General features: G+C 41.3%; 1 protein-coding gene across 1 annotated transcript in view; it reads left to right on the top strand.

Moving 5' to 3' along the window:
- ZNF438 (zinc finger protein 438) overlaps positions 1-12,813 on the top strand; it is a 137,321-nt gene that overhangs the window by 91,633 nt on the left and 32,875 nt on the right. Inside the window, exon 4 of the mRNA XM_012927909.2 lies at positions 1,997-2,086. The gene's annotated coding sequence lies outside the window, so the exon portion shown is untranslated. The remainder of the gene's footprint in view (positions 1-1,996; positions 2,087-12,813) is intronic.

Below are 12,813 nucleotides of genomic sequence, written 5' to 3'. Positions count from 1 at the left end.
GTACGACAAACTATTTGAAAAGCAAATCTAGTCACATTGTAAGCTAAGACCAACTGAGATTCAACTGAGGAATGCAAAAAAATGGTTCCGCATATTAAAATCAATGTAGTATATTACATTAATCAAAGCATTTGATAAAAACTCAAGTCGTTTTTACCATGAAAACACAGCATGCTAAAAACAGATGGCAGTGGAGCTCTTTACCCTGACATAGGACGTTGGTGGAAACCCCACAACCTGTGTGAGAGTGTGAAAGCCTGGAAACTTTGATGCTGAGAGCAAGAACAAGACAAGGCTGTTCAACAAGGCCTGTCTCTGTTCGACCTAGCATTGGAAGTTCAACCCAGGATCAGTAAGAAAGAGAAATAAAAGGAATTTAAATTGGAAAAGACATAGAGTTCCTATTTAAATTGGAAAAGACATAGAGTTCCTATTTGTCATATATGCTTAGAAGTTTTAAGGAATACACTAAAAATCTGTTGGAGTTAATAAATAAGCACAGTTGAATGACACAAGAGGACAATAAATATTTATTGTGTTTACAGATAGTAGCAATGAACAATCCAAAAATGAGACTTAGAAAATGATTATATTTACTGGAGCATCAAAAGAAGTATTACTCTGGGATAAATTTAGCAAAAAAAATTCAAAATTTGTAATGCTGTAGACAAAACTGTCTTGGAAAAGTTGGCAAATTCATGTTTTTCTGTTCCTAAACTAAACGAAAAAGCCACAGTGAACAAAACAGTGTGGTATACTTGCATAAAGATAGACCTGTAGATCAATGGAGTAGATTTAAGAGTGCAAGAATTACAACTTACATCTATGAAACACTGGTCTTTATCACAGGGCCCAAGACAGTCCCTCTCCCTCGGTCCCCCACTCTGTCTACCACCCCCTCTGACTGACATCCTGAACCTACTAGAATGTATTTGAATGGAGTCCCTCCTAAGCGGTCTGTCACTGTGCCAGGAGGCTATTGTACCCTGAGAACTCAAAGGATCTGACCCCAACCTTCAAGAGCCTCTCTCATCTGTTGTAGGTATCAGACATTACCTAAGGAAAACTTGTGTCATACCAGTACTGTTGGCAGAGCCCTGGTGTGGTTGACAGCCTGAGAGGCGACCAAGAGCCTTGTGGACATGCTGTGATTTCAGAGGGCTTGGGGCCTGGAAGGGTGTGTTCTCCTTTGTGTTTGGAGAGCATCATCATGGCTCGTTTCACTAGAGAAGGCCAGGATGGAAGTAGGGGACTACAGCTACCAGAAATGCTCAGTGGCGTCTGCAGGGGCTGATCAGCTTGCACCTGCGAAGTGGCATTAGGGATGAGATACAGCAAACATGAGGGCTTTTGAGGAGATACAGTGGGCATGGGCTGGTGCACATAGACATGGGGAGTCAGGCAGAGAGGCCCCCACCCCACGGTGGCTTTGCAATTTGTTAGCCAGAGATCTTCCTCCAGATGCGCCTTAGAGATAACTGAATGATGTAACCAGAGTTCTTTATCTCCAGCACAGTCCCATGTTGTATAGCATTGTGTGATTTACTGATAGCAAACCTTTGGGAGGAAAGCACATGTCTGAGAAAGTTAGATGATTTCCTTCATGGATTTCCCAGATGAATTTTGCTCCTGGTGTCTCTTTTGTCCCAGTCTGCAGCCTTGGAGTCTCAGCATAATGTACTTGGCCCAGTGCTATACAGATCGTCTGTCATGTACGTTTCTTCATTTGGATGGAAATAATGAAAACAGACCCCGAAATCATTGGCTGGCAAATGACTGCCTTCCAGTGGGGGATATCTGGAATGAGTTCAGTTTTAGCATTTTCTTATTTGCTTGGCCAGCCAAGGTGCTTCAGATGTCAAGTTTTTCAATGATGTTTCCATCCTGCAATTATGTGTGAGCAATGGTCTTTTATTATAACTTCTAAAAGCAATTTTGGCAATCTAACACTGCACTGAAATATATTTTAAAATTTATGCCCCCTAAAATTTTTCAGATGACCACCAAAGAGTCATGGCGCACAGACTTGGATTTGGGAAGCTGGCACAGAGAACCAACTGACAGGCAGAGACCGGAAAAAGACCTGGTATGCACATAGGTTGGGACTGAATTCACCCCCTGTGATAAAGGCATCTCCCGGTTATCAGTACTTTATGTTAATACATGAATGATAGACAGATGAAAAAGCTGTTAATACCATTTATATGCAGCATCTGGGAGTGGGTGCAGTTAAACCAGAGCCTAGCACTCCACCCAGGGGTGATAGGAGCCCAGCGACATTAGCCATCATCCACTGCCTCCAGATGCAGTAACACCATGGTAGACTGGAAGCCCAGAGGGCCAGGACTCAAATCAGGCACTCTGATGTGAGATGTTGGCATCCCCGGCAATGACTTACTCCACCTTGCCACAACATCTGTCCGTCAAGAATAGTTTTTACATGTATACATTACTGGTGTCAAAAAAAAAAAAATAAAACAGATAATACCCCATGGCACATGAAAATGACAGAAAATTCAATTTTGGTATCCATAAAACTTTAGTGTAATTTTGGAAATGTCATTGTTATTGCTTTTATGTACAAGAGGAGAATCACATAGAAATGAAACGGTTTACTTCCCAACATTTTATTGAGAAAAATTTTCCAGTGCCCACGTCTTGGAGTTATTAGTTATTTTGTGTTAAATGAGTGAATCTTTCTTTGACAAAACATGCACACTCGCTAAAGAAAGCATATGAATTTAATCAGCTGTGACTGGAGAACTTCTGCCTTGTTTTGATTTAAAATAAGTACAACTTTCCATCTTGGTTAAAATTCTGTTGAAACTAGAATATAAGTTGACAAGGACTCTCAATTCAGGACTCATGCTGTTGGCTAGCTAGGTATAGGCATGCTAGAAATTGTATGTTCTCCCAAAAGAGTAGGAAGGCCTGGATTCCTCTGAAATCTTATCGAGGGCCAAGTGTATGTTTGCTTGCACATGTGTGTGTATGTATGTGGAAACATTGAAGGATTCCTGACATTGGTTAAATAATTTTTATGAAGATCTACTCTGCCCTGGATTATCTCTGAAATCTTGCTAACTCCTTCATTTAGATCTCTGTCTTTCAGAGTAGATTCATTAATAGCATTTTTTAGAAAAGCTCCTCTCCAAGGATTTGGGAATGGTGGGAAGAAGACAGCCAGCGCCCGTGCCTGGAGGAGTATGTCAGGGAAGATGAGTGTTAACTTTACTGTAAGTGTTGGGAAAGGAGAATTAAATTGTTCAACACGAACATCAAAGAACAGGACTTCGCCTAATCAGACAAAGTCAGGAAATAGTGTTCCTGCAGAGCTTTCTTTTCCTGAGTTTTATGCTGATTTTGAAAATCCACCTTTAGCTGAAGACATCATGAAATGGAAAATATATTGGTTTTAGACAGCATTGAAGCAAGAATTGTCGAGAAATTACATATAATGTTTCTCTTAAGGGTACACGTGCTATCTGCTAAATTGCTGTGTGAGACAGTAGGCAGATGGACCTAGTGCATTTGATTTGGCCAGAAAATTATTTGTTGTTTGTAATAGCCACTGTGAAATTGGAATGAGGAAAATACAGAGAGTGCTGGGGGGAAAAAAAAAGGCTGCCATTCTGTTTGTTAATTACTATTTGAAAATTTTTTAAAAATCTATTGATTCTTTTTTTAACAGAAATGTCCTTTGAAGTAGTTCCTACTAGAGCCCTTCCCTCTGATTTTTAGAACAGTTATTTACCGTTTTATCGTGAGAACTAGTGGTTTTATAGCTACAAACACAGTTACACATTTGCAGAACACATACATGTACATACCTTTATGTAACCCTTGAGCCCTCAAAATAATGCTGCTCATAATTTGCTGTTTCTCTGTGGAAATGCAGTGTTTTTTCTCTCTTTGCCTAGTATGTCACAACTTGCTTTCTTTATGAGTTTTCGTGGATCTCTTCCCTGCCAGTGTTTGGGGAGAAACACCTGTGGTTGAATCTGCACATGTAGCCTTTCTAGTCTCATTGCTGATGTTGTTTGGTGTGAGCCATCCATAAGGTACAACAGGAAGATACGGTAGAAACCTAACCCTCTCCCACACACATACGCACCCAGTGTGCTTCCCTATGCATTCCCTTCCGGTAGCTCCGACCCTTGCTACGACTTGCCTTTTGAAATCATCCTATTTCAATATTCACTTACATACACTAACACTATCTTTACCCCCATCATTCATGGGCGACCCAAATGTTGAGTGAACTGACAGCAGCAAAACCGCTGATTTTTGTCATATGGAGGTGTAAGATTGTGCAGCAAACATAAGAAGAGACTTCCCCCATTGCTTCTATTTCAAGTTTAGGTTTTTTGCTGTGTGATGGTTGTAAGTGGACCATCCGCAGGGGGCCAGTCTTTTTAGATCTTCATTTTAGATCTTCACAAGTGGAGCTTGCACATCCCAGAAGTCCAATACACAAAGCCTCACAGTGTTGCAGGACACCGCCTCCCACTCACAGCTGCCTAGGTTGGCTTCTCTTACTATCAGTGTTCTGAGTACAGATCTGGCTCATGGGAGAGTCCAGGAACGAATGCACTTGCTGCTGTCATCTCCACTCTAACTGGGGGACTTGCAGCTGCCGTCTATGATGTCCTGTTTTAATCTGGAGCCACCTGAATTCTTTTGAGTCCCTCCATTCAGCTTCTGGAAGAGCAGAGCCTAGGGAGGGATTGCAGATTGGGGAAATCTCTCTGGGAATTTACCTAGACCTGAAAAGATATCCTTCCCATTCCCATAACACTTGCCCTTGGCCTGTCCCCAAAGCAGGCCTTGTTTCATGATTGATTTCTTCACACAACTCGAATGCTAGAATCTCAGCAGACAGGTGATTTGCAAATGTCTGGTTCCATCCCACAGGTTGCCCTTTCAAGAACATTGATTACACGGTTTCCCATTTTGTTATGGTCCAGATTATCTAATTTTGCCCATGCTTCAATGTCATGTCAGTCGCTTTTCATATTTTCATCTGTATCAGTTCCTCTACACTAATAAGGATAAACTGCCGTGGAATATACATCATGGCAAAACCAGGGCCGGCTGGTAGGGCAACTCCAACACACACATACATGAAATGTTGTTCGTCAGCTAATGTGAAAATTAACGATATTGGGTTACAAAGTGCAGCTTGATGTGGAACTATAAGGAAATGGATTATGGAAACATGGCCAAACATAAGAATGAATGACTAGGAGAGTCCTCCTAATCACATCCTCTGCATTGGGATCCCTGTATATTCCCCAATAAACCATTCTAGAAATCCTGGCAAGGAAAACATGATCCTCTCTTGACTTTAGGATTCCTATTTTCCCATGTTTCTCATGTGGTAATGCCTTAATGTCAGTTACTTCCAGCGAGAGAACAGCAGGAATTTCTATTGCAGGTTAACTTTCAAATTTAGGGAAATTTAAAAAAAGATACCTTGGGTGTATGTCACATTAGCTTACATTTCAAGAAACACTTTTAGTTACACAGCAACAGAGTTTCATACTCCACTTAGTGATTGCTTACTGGCAGGACTTATGAGCAGGCATTGCACAGAAAGTTCTAGAAGCATCTTTTCAACCTACAGCTGAGAACACAACCAACTCATTCTGAAATGGTTTTCTTTGTCCTGAGAAATTTAAAGAAACTCAAATGTAAGTGATTCTCTCCTTCACATGTAGTTTCTCCTTTTAAAATAATGTTGTTGTTGTTGTTACTCCACCCCTCCCACCTAACTTTTCTTCCTTTGGTGATTTCCACTTACTTATCTTTCCCAACTCACGAGACCAACACAGGCACTGCAGGGCTTCCTTGGCCCTCATGCTGCCCATTCAGACCCACCACTGACTGTTGCACGCTGTGTCCTCCAGCATGTGTGAGTGTACAAACAAGTCCCTGAGGGTGCCTCTCTGGTTGGGGCGCTTACAGAACACACACTTGTTTCCAGCGCCCAGGCACACAGCTTCCTCACCACCACTCACCCTGGCCAGGGGCTGGAAGGGGACAGGAACCCGATCTGGCAGGAAACAGAACTGCTCTCACCAGACCATCTTTTCCCTCAGAATGCCAAATGTAGCTTGATTGTTTAAAACTTCAATAGGAAAAGAAGATATATAACAGAAATACCTTTTTCTTTTATTTTCTTTCAGATTTAAATATTTTGAGTGACAGCACAGGAAGCTTTTGGTAACAGAACACAGAGGGAAACCCTCGTTTTCTGCAAAAGGACTCCATGTGTGCTTACAGTCCCCCCAAAGTTTCCACTTAAACTTTCCATGTGTGAACATCAGGCATTTGAGCGGTGACTTTGTTCCATTTTAAGCACAGTGGTGTGGATGAGCAGTTTTGCTTTGTGTACAGGTACAGTCACTCTGAATAGGCTCATCCATTATCAAAAGGCACCCTCATATGTTTAGTCAGGGTCACAGTGTTCAGTTTAACGGTACTATGATAATAATCACCATAATTAGTCTCAGATTTGCCTTCCTTCCCAAAAGACAAGACTTTCCTCCCCCCAAAGCCTGCTTTAGACATGAAAATGGCAGCAAAGTTAAATGTCATGGCCTTTGTAGACTGTCTTCTTTTTTTTTCTTGATCTTCCCACGTAGTCCCCTTTAAGGATTCAGGGAGTAGTGTTAATGTACTAGAATAATCTAAAATAAATAATCTAAAGAATAATATACAATAATCTAAAATAAACCACTTAATATGGAAAAGTCCAGAAGTGGGTTCGTGAAGTTCACCTGACCCTCAGCTGGTTGCACCTCAGTCAAGGCAAATCACATGAGACAGAGGAACAAGATTTCATACTGTGACCTCACCCTGGAACACACCTGCACATTTTGCAATGCCTTGAAAAGGGGTTAGACATTGTAAACAGGCTTTTCTTTTTTCAAATATGTAGGAATTCCCCTTTTTCCCTGCTTCCCTCCTGTCCCCACCTCCTTCTTTGAGCTGGTTTGTCTTTCTCAATTAGGAAATCACTTTGTCTTCGGATTTTCTTAGCAGGAGTGTGCTGGTGTCAGCTAACGGGTCATGCTCCACCCGCAGCAGACCCACTTCCTTTTGCTAAGGCCCTACAGTTCCTGACCTCAGACCCAGCCCCCTTCACAATCCTTGAAACCTGAACGTTGGCTTCCATTTCGTCTTCAAATGTATAGTGTCAGGTGAAAGGTAATGTTGGCTTACTCAGTTGATGTGCAGACAGATGTGTAGACATGCGAGGCTCTCAGGGTTGTTGGATGGGTGACCTCCAGATTCCCATGCAACTGGTGATTTTGAGGCATTTGTATCCATTGTGAGATAATCTGACACTTCCGGGAAGGATGATTCAGTGGCCTCCAGGAAGATTGTAAATCCACCTAGGGATCTTGCTGTGTGACCGTGTTGTCCTGTCTTAGCCTAGGTGTATACACATGGAGGAAGATGTACACTCCCTCTCTGTAAGATCAAAAAGCTGAGCATGATCTCTCCATCCGGGAGTTCATGTGAGAAGTTCAGTGGTGATATAGACAATTCTGACAAACACATGAAATGAAAAAGAAGATCAGCCTGTAATCTGCTTCCATCGGAGAGGGAGGAGGAGGGAGTAGACAAGGGGTGCTTGATCAGTTCGTGGAAAACCAGAACTTAAAGATGTTTACTTTAGTGTATTAAATTGTTGGGTTGTGCATGTGCATCCCCGGAGCCCTTTTTGAAGGCATCCTGTGCTTGTATGCATTAGTTCATGTCCATCCCAGCTGTTTCTGAAAGAATACCCACTGGAGTGACTGCTTAGAGGAGTACGGTGAGCGGAGGTGTGGCTTTGCTTTTTTTTACCTTTTTAATATATAGGTAACTGAGCTTTTGCTTTTTTCTCGAGCTTATATAATTTTCTAACTGAATGCAAAACCAGTGCTAGCATTGTTTTTTGAACACTATAGCAATACAAGAAGATGCTTAATATATAACTGCCTTTTTAATGAATGATAAAGATTATATATGGATTATGATCACGTGTATGATGAACACCAAAATAAGGCCATTGAGATGCCAGCTGTGACACCAGGTATTTTTTTTTTCTGGTGGCATCTTTTTTTTTTATTAATTATTTTGCACTATGTGACAGTTTCATAGGTTCTGGGAATCCCTCCGCCCCTTCCTCTCCCCTCCCCCCTGGTGGATTCCTCCACCTTGATGCACTATTACAGTTCAAATTCGATCAAGATTCTTTCCTTGCAAACATATACCAAGCATAGAGTCCAGCTACTTATTGTCCAGATGGGTTGAACAGTTTCTTGGGGAGACCATTTCTGGTCCGAGGTTAGAGCTGGTAGAATATCATCACAGTCAATTAAGAGTCCCAATATAACATCAACAGCAATTTGCAATATTGTGGAATTGACATGGTTTTGAGTAACCAGTATGTTAAAAAAAATAAATTAAATAAAATAAAAAGCAAGTCCTAGCCACAACCTATGATTAGCTCATTGACATTTCAATTTTAGTTTATAAACAAGACCGTCTGCTATATACCTTAAAATGGCTATAAGGTACCATTCAGCTGTCTCGTGTCTATTTCATTTTAGTATTTAGCCATTTGTTGTGTTGAAGTATAATTTTGCTGATCTTGGCAGATTTTAGGATAATCTAGACTGGCTTGTAACTCTAACAAGACATTTGTCGACATTTAAGGTGCAGAACATTTTTGGGGGGGGTGTGCAGGAAAATCCTCAACACCATGGTGAGGAGTAACTAATCTTTGTGTCCCACCCAGCGAGGCATGAGCCAATCCACGCCAGTTCTTTCCTGTCAGATTTCAAGCTCTACTTTCTGTTGTTTGTCTATTTATTTTAGGTTTTTTTAGTTTGTATGATTGTTTGTTTGCTGTGAGGGGTTTTTGATAGGATCCCGATGGTCATTGCGAGGGAGGGCGGGGGTCCAGAGGTGGAGCCAGGCTCGGACCAGAGAAAGCTCTCCTTCCTGGTCCCGAAGGACATTTATTGTTCTTCTGTTTCTGCGGACCACTCAGGGCTTCTGGTTGTCTTTCAAAGCGGCACTAAACAACAGTAAAACTACTATACCAATGCATGAGGGGGGAATAGGGTGTGATCCTGACAACCTCTTAACAGGAGGTCATGTGCATGGGGGCACTCCAGAGTGGAGCAGGTGGTAAGGAGGAAGCTTGGATCCCAACCATGAAGACTCCCAGACCTTCACCACAAACTATTCATACGAGCAACAAGGACTATATCCCAACTGCCAAGGAGGCCACAGGGAATTGGATGCCCTCGGAGGCCGAGTACTCTGAGGTCACCCACCCCCAACCGGAGCTTCCGCAGGGGATGGAAGAAGTCCAAACACTACCATGCAGAAACCAACGTCATTGGAAAGACACCAGGTATTTTATATTCTAGTGCCTGGGGTTTAAGTGCTGTCTCCACTAGGAAATGTAACTGTCTGCTAGAATATACCAGGGAGGCAGCAGGTGATGGCTGAAATGGCTGGGTTCCTGCCATGCACACGGGGAAAGCTGGATTGAGTTCCTAGCTCCTGGTTTTGGCCTCTCCCATCTCCAGCTATTGCCAGCAGTTGGGAGCTGATTCAGCAGATGAAAGCTCTAATATGTCCGTGTCTGTGCCTGTCTCTTGCGGTCTGCCTTGTAACTTAGTCTAAATTTAAAACAAAAATAATAGGAAACAAATTGGAAAGCAGTACAACTAAACTTTTAAAATTCATCATAGTAAAGTATGTTAGAATATTGACATTATAAGGTTGTTATATGCAAATTCATTAGTAAAGTAATATTTTATTAGTAGAATTGGATTTTCTCTAGTTCTAGATTTTTCTGCTGTAAAAGCATTTTAAATAATACATGTGAAGGTACTTGAAAATGTTAGAAGACATTTTTCTTAAAAGATGAGTTTTAAAATTCATCCCTTACAAAGATTCACAAAACAGATGCATGGTCATGAAAAAAACTGCATGAATTTCTTTCTTTCTTTCTTTCTTTCTGTCTTTCTTTCTTTCTTTCTGCATCAAGATAAACATATTTTCACTCCATTTTAAAGACTGATTTTATTTTTATCACAAAGTCAGATATATATATAGAGAGAGAGATGGAGAGACAGAGAGGAAGATCTTCTATTCAATGACTCACTCACCAAGTGACTGCAGTGGCCGGTGTTGTGCCGATCCGAAGCCAGGAGCCAGGTCTCCCACGTGGGTGCAGGGTCCCAAGCCTTTGGGCCGCCCTTGACTGCTTTCCCAGGCCACAAGCAGGGAGTGAATGGGAAGCGGGGCTGCCAGGATTAGAACAGGCGCCCACATGAGAACCCAATGCTTTCAAGGCAAGGACTTTAACCACTAGGTCACTGTGCCAGGCCTGTCCAGGAACTTTTAGAAATACTGTGTTACCTAAATATTTCTAATTTTTTTTAAGATTATTATAGTGACCAGCAGCTTTTTATTTCCTGTTCCATTTTTATGCTTGTTCATTTTTACTTTTTCATGTTGGAAATGCAGACTAAGCATCACTAAGCTGAACATCTAAAACTACTCTAAGTTTCAGATTTTGGAGCATTTCAGATTTAAGAATTAGAGGTATTCTACTGACAATGTTTATGTAAATACAAGCACTCCAGAATCCTTGACACCAAAACTCCAAAATCATTTTAGGAATCATGAGGCCCTACAAACACTACCAGACAATTTAAAGGAAGTTCATATTTAGTCAATTATCTGTCATTGTAATTATGGAAAAAGCATGTTAATGGAAAATCTATATACCAGGGAGGGTAAACATCTGAATAATAGCAGTTCAAGGGAGAAAACAGAGAACAGAAGAAAAAATAAGTAAATGTCCCCCAAAGTAATGGAAGAAAATATCCCAGAACCTGCAGTACACACAGTCTCCCACAGACACTTGGCAAGCAGTTGAAAAGCAGGAAGTTTCTAAACATTATTTTCCATAGAGAAAAAGTAAAAACAAATGGTATATGGAGGATCACAAACTCCTGTGACTTTGAATTTTTTCACACTTGCCTTGAAAACTGGAGAGAGTAGAACAATTACTGTGACTGTAAATCTGAAATGCGCTACTAGGAAAAATTACCCATCAAACATGTTTGTTTTTTGAGAGAAATTAATGGTAACTCTTCCTCCGTACGGGACAGGGATAGAGATTGTCTGCCCCTGAACAGTCAAGAAGTGCAACTACAAGCATGTTTTTGACAGATAGGGAGATATAAATACAAAAGAATCAGCTGTAGGATATTGCAAGTGCTTACCTCCAAGGCAGAGGATATGCTGATTGTGTTTTGACAATGAGATGTATAGGAATAATTCATATTACTGTGATCAAAAATTATGCTTTGAAGTGAGAGATGGCCATAGCTGAGTCTGAGAGAATAGATTGGGAAATTGTGAGACCAAAGGTCAAGAAAAAACTTAGAAGGCTGTTGGAATGTGAGTGTGCTTGAGAAAGTTCGTGGCAAGTGTGTATTATGCAAAACCCAGGCACGAAGTGCTAAATCGATTTACCTTTTATTTCTACTTTTTCCACCGATGTTTTTGAAGTCCCCTCATACAGTGAGAACCTGACCTGTACAGTAGTTGTGGGCATAGAGCAACGGTTCTGAAAAATATTTCAGGGGCACACATCTAGTACAATGGTGAAGAGCCGCCTTGGGACATTCACTTCTCATATCAGAATGCCTGTGTTTGAGCCCTAGTTCTGCTTCCCACTCCAGTTTTCTGCTGATAAGCACCTAGAGAAAGAGCAGGTCGTGACGCAAGTGCTGCGGGCTCTGCCACTCACGTGGAATGGAGTTCCTGGTTCCTGGATGCATCCTGCCCTAGCCCTGGCCATTGCAATCAGCTGAGTAGTGAACGTAGTGAACAGATGGAAGATTCTCTCTCTCTCTCTTTCTCTTTTGCTCAGCCTTTCAAATAAAGAAATCACCAAAATTGTGAAAGTGCAACTGCCCAAACAGCTGGCTGGAACATGATTCTGAAGTGGAGGTCAGTCTAATCTTTTAAGGTTTTGGGGAACTGCTACGTGTAACCAGTGAGACTACCTTCACAATAGGTCTAAAAATATCAGGAAAATGGGGCTACTTACAAGGTCTCCTCAAGTCTAAGTACAGAAGGAGTTTCCATGGAAGAGCCTTAAACCAGCCTGCCTCAGCAGCTCCCTGTCCGTAGATGACATTCAGACACACCTGAAATTAAGGAGATGCAGCCTCAGCCACTTCATGAAGGAAGAAGATTGCCAAGCAATATGTTATATTAATTCAAATATTAACCTAAGCATGAAAAATTCACGAAGGGGATCAAAGTTTATTCTGTAGATTAATTTTTAGCTTCCCTAAATCCTTTGATACCAATTTGAGAATTTTATTTTTATTTGTTTCTTAAGTAGGACAAGATTAATATGAGGATAAAATTTAATTATGTTTGAACAAATGCTGACTTCTGCTACTCGCCAGGAATTATCGATTATAAGCATCTGTTATTTGACCAGAATGAGCCTTGAGGTATTTGGGTTCTCTTGATCTTGCCCAGCGTGAATTCCTTCAGTACTTAAAAAAAGTAGCTTTTTATTGTTTGTTTTAAACATTGTATTCATATGAGATCCTGGGAAGGAACTCTGACCGCTTGGTAAACTCCCCTATTGCCTGCAATAGTTGGGATTTGACTGATCCAAAATTGGGAGACAGAAACTCAATTCAGGTCACCCACATGGGTGACAAGAACTCAGTCACTTGAGCCATCACCAGTGCCTGCCAGGTTCCT

This window comes from Ochotona princeps, chromosome 10 (assembly GCF_030435755.1).
Source record: "Ochotona princeps isolate mOchPri1 chromosome 10, mOchPri1.hap1, whole genome shotgun sequence".
Classification (NCBI taxonomy): Eukaryota; Metazoa; Chordata; class Mammalia; order Lagomorpha; family Ochotonidae; genus Ochotona; species Ochotona princeps.
This window is presented reverse-complemented; position numbering and strand designations above follow the sequence as displayed.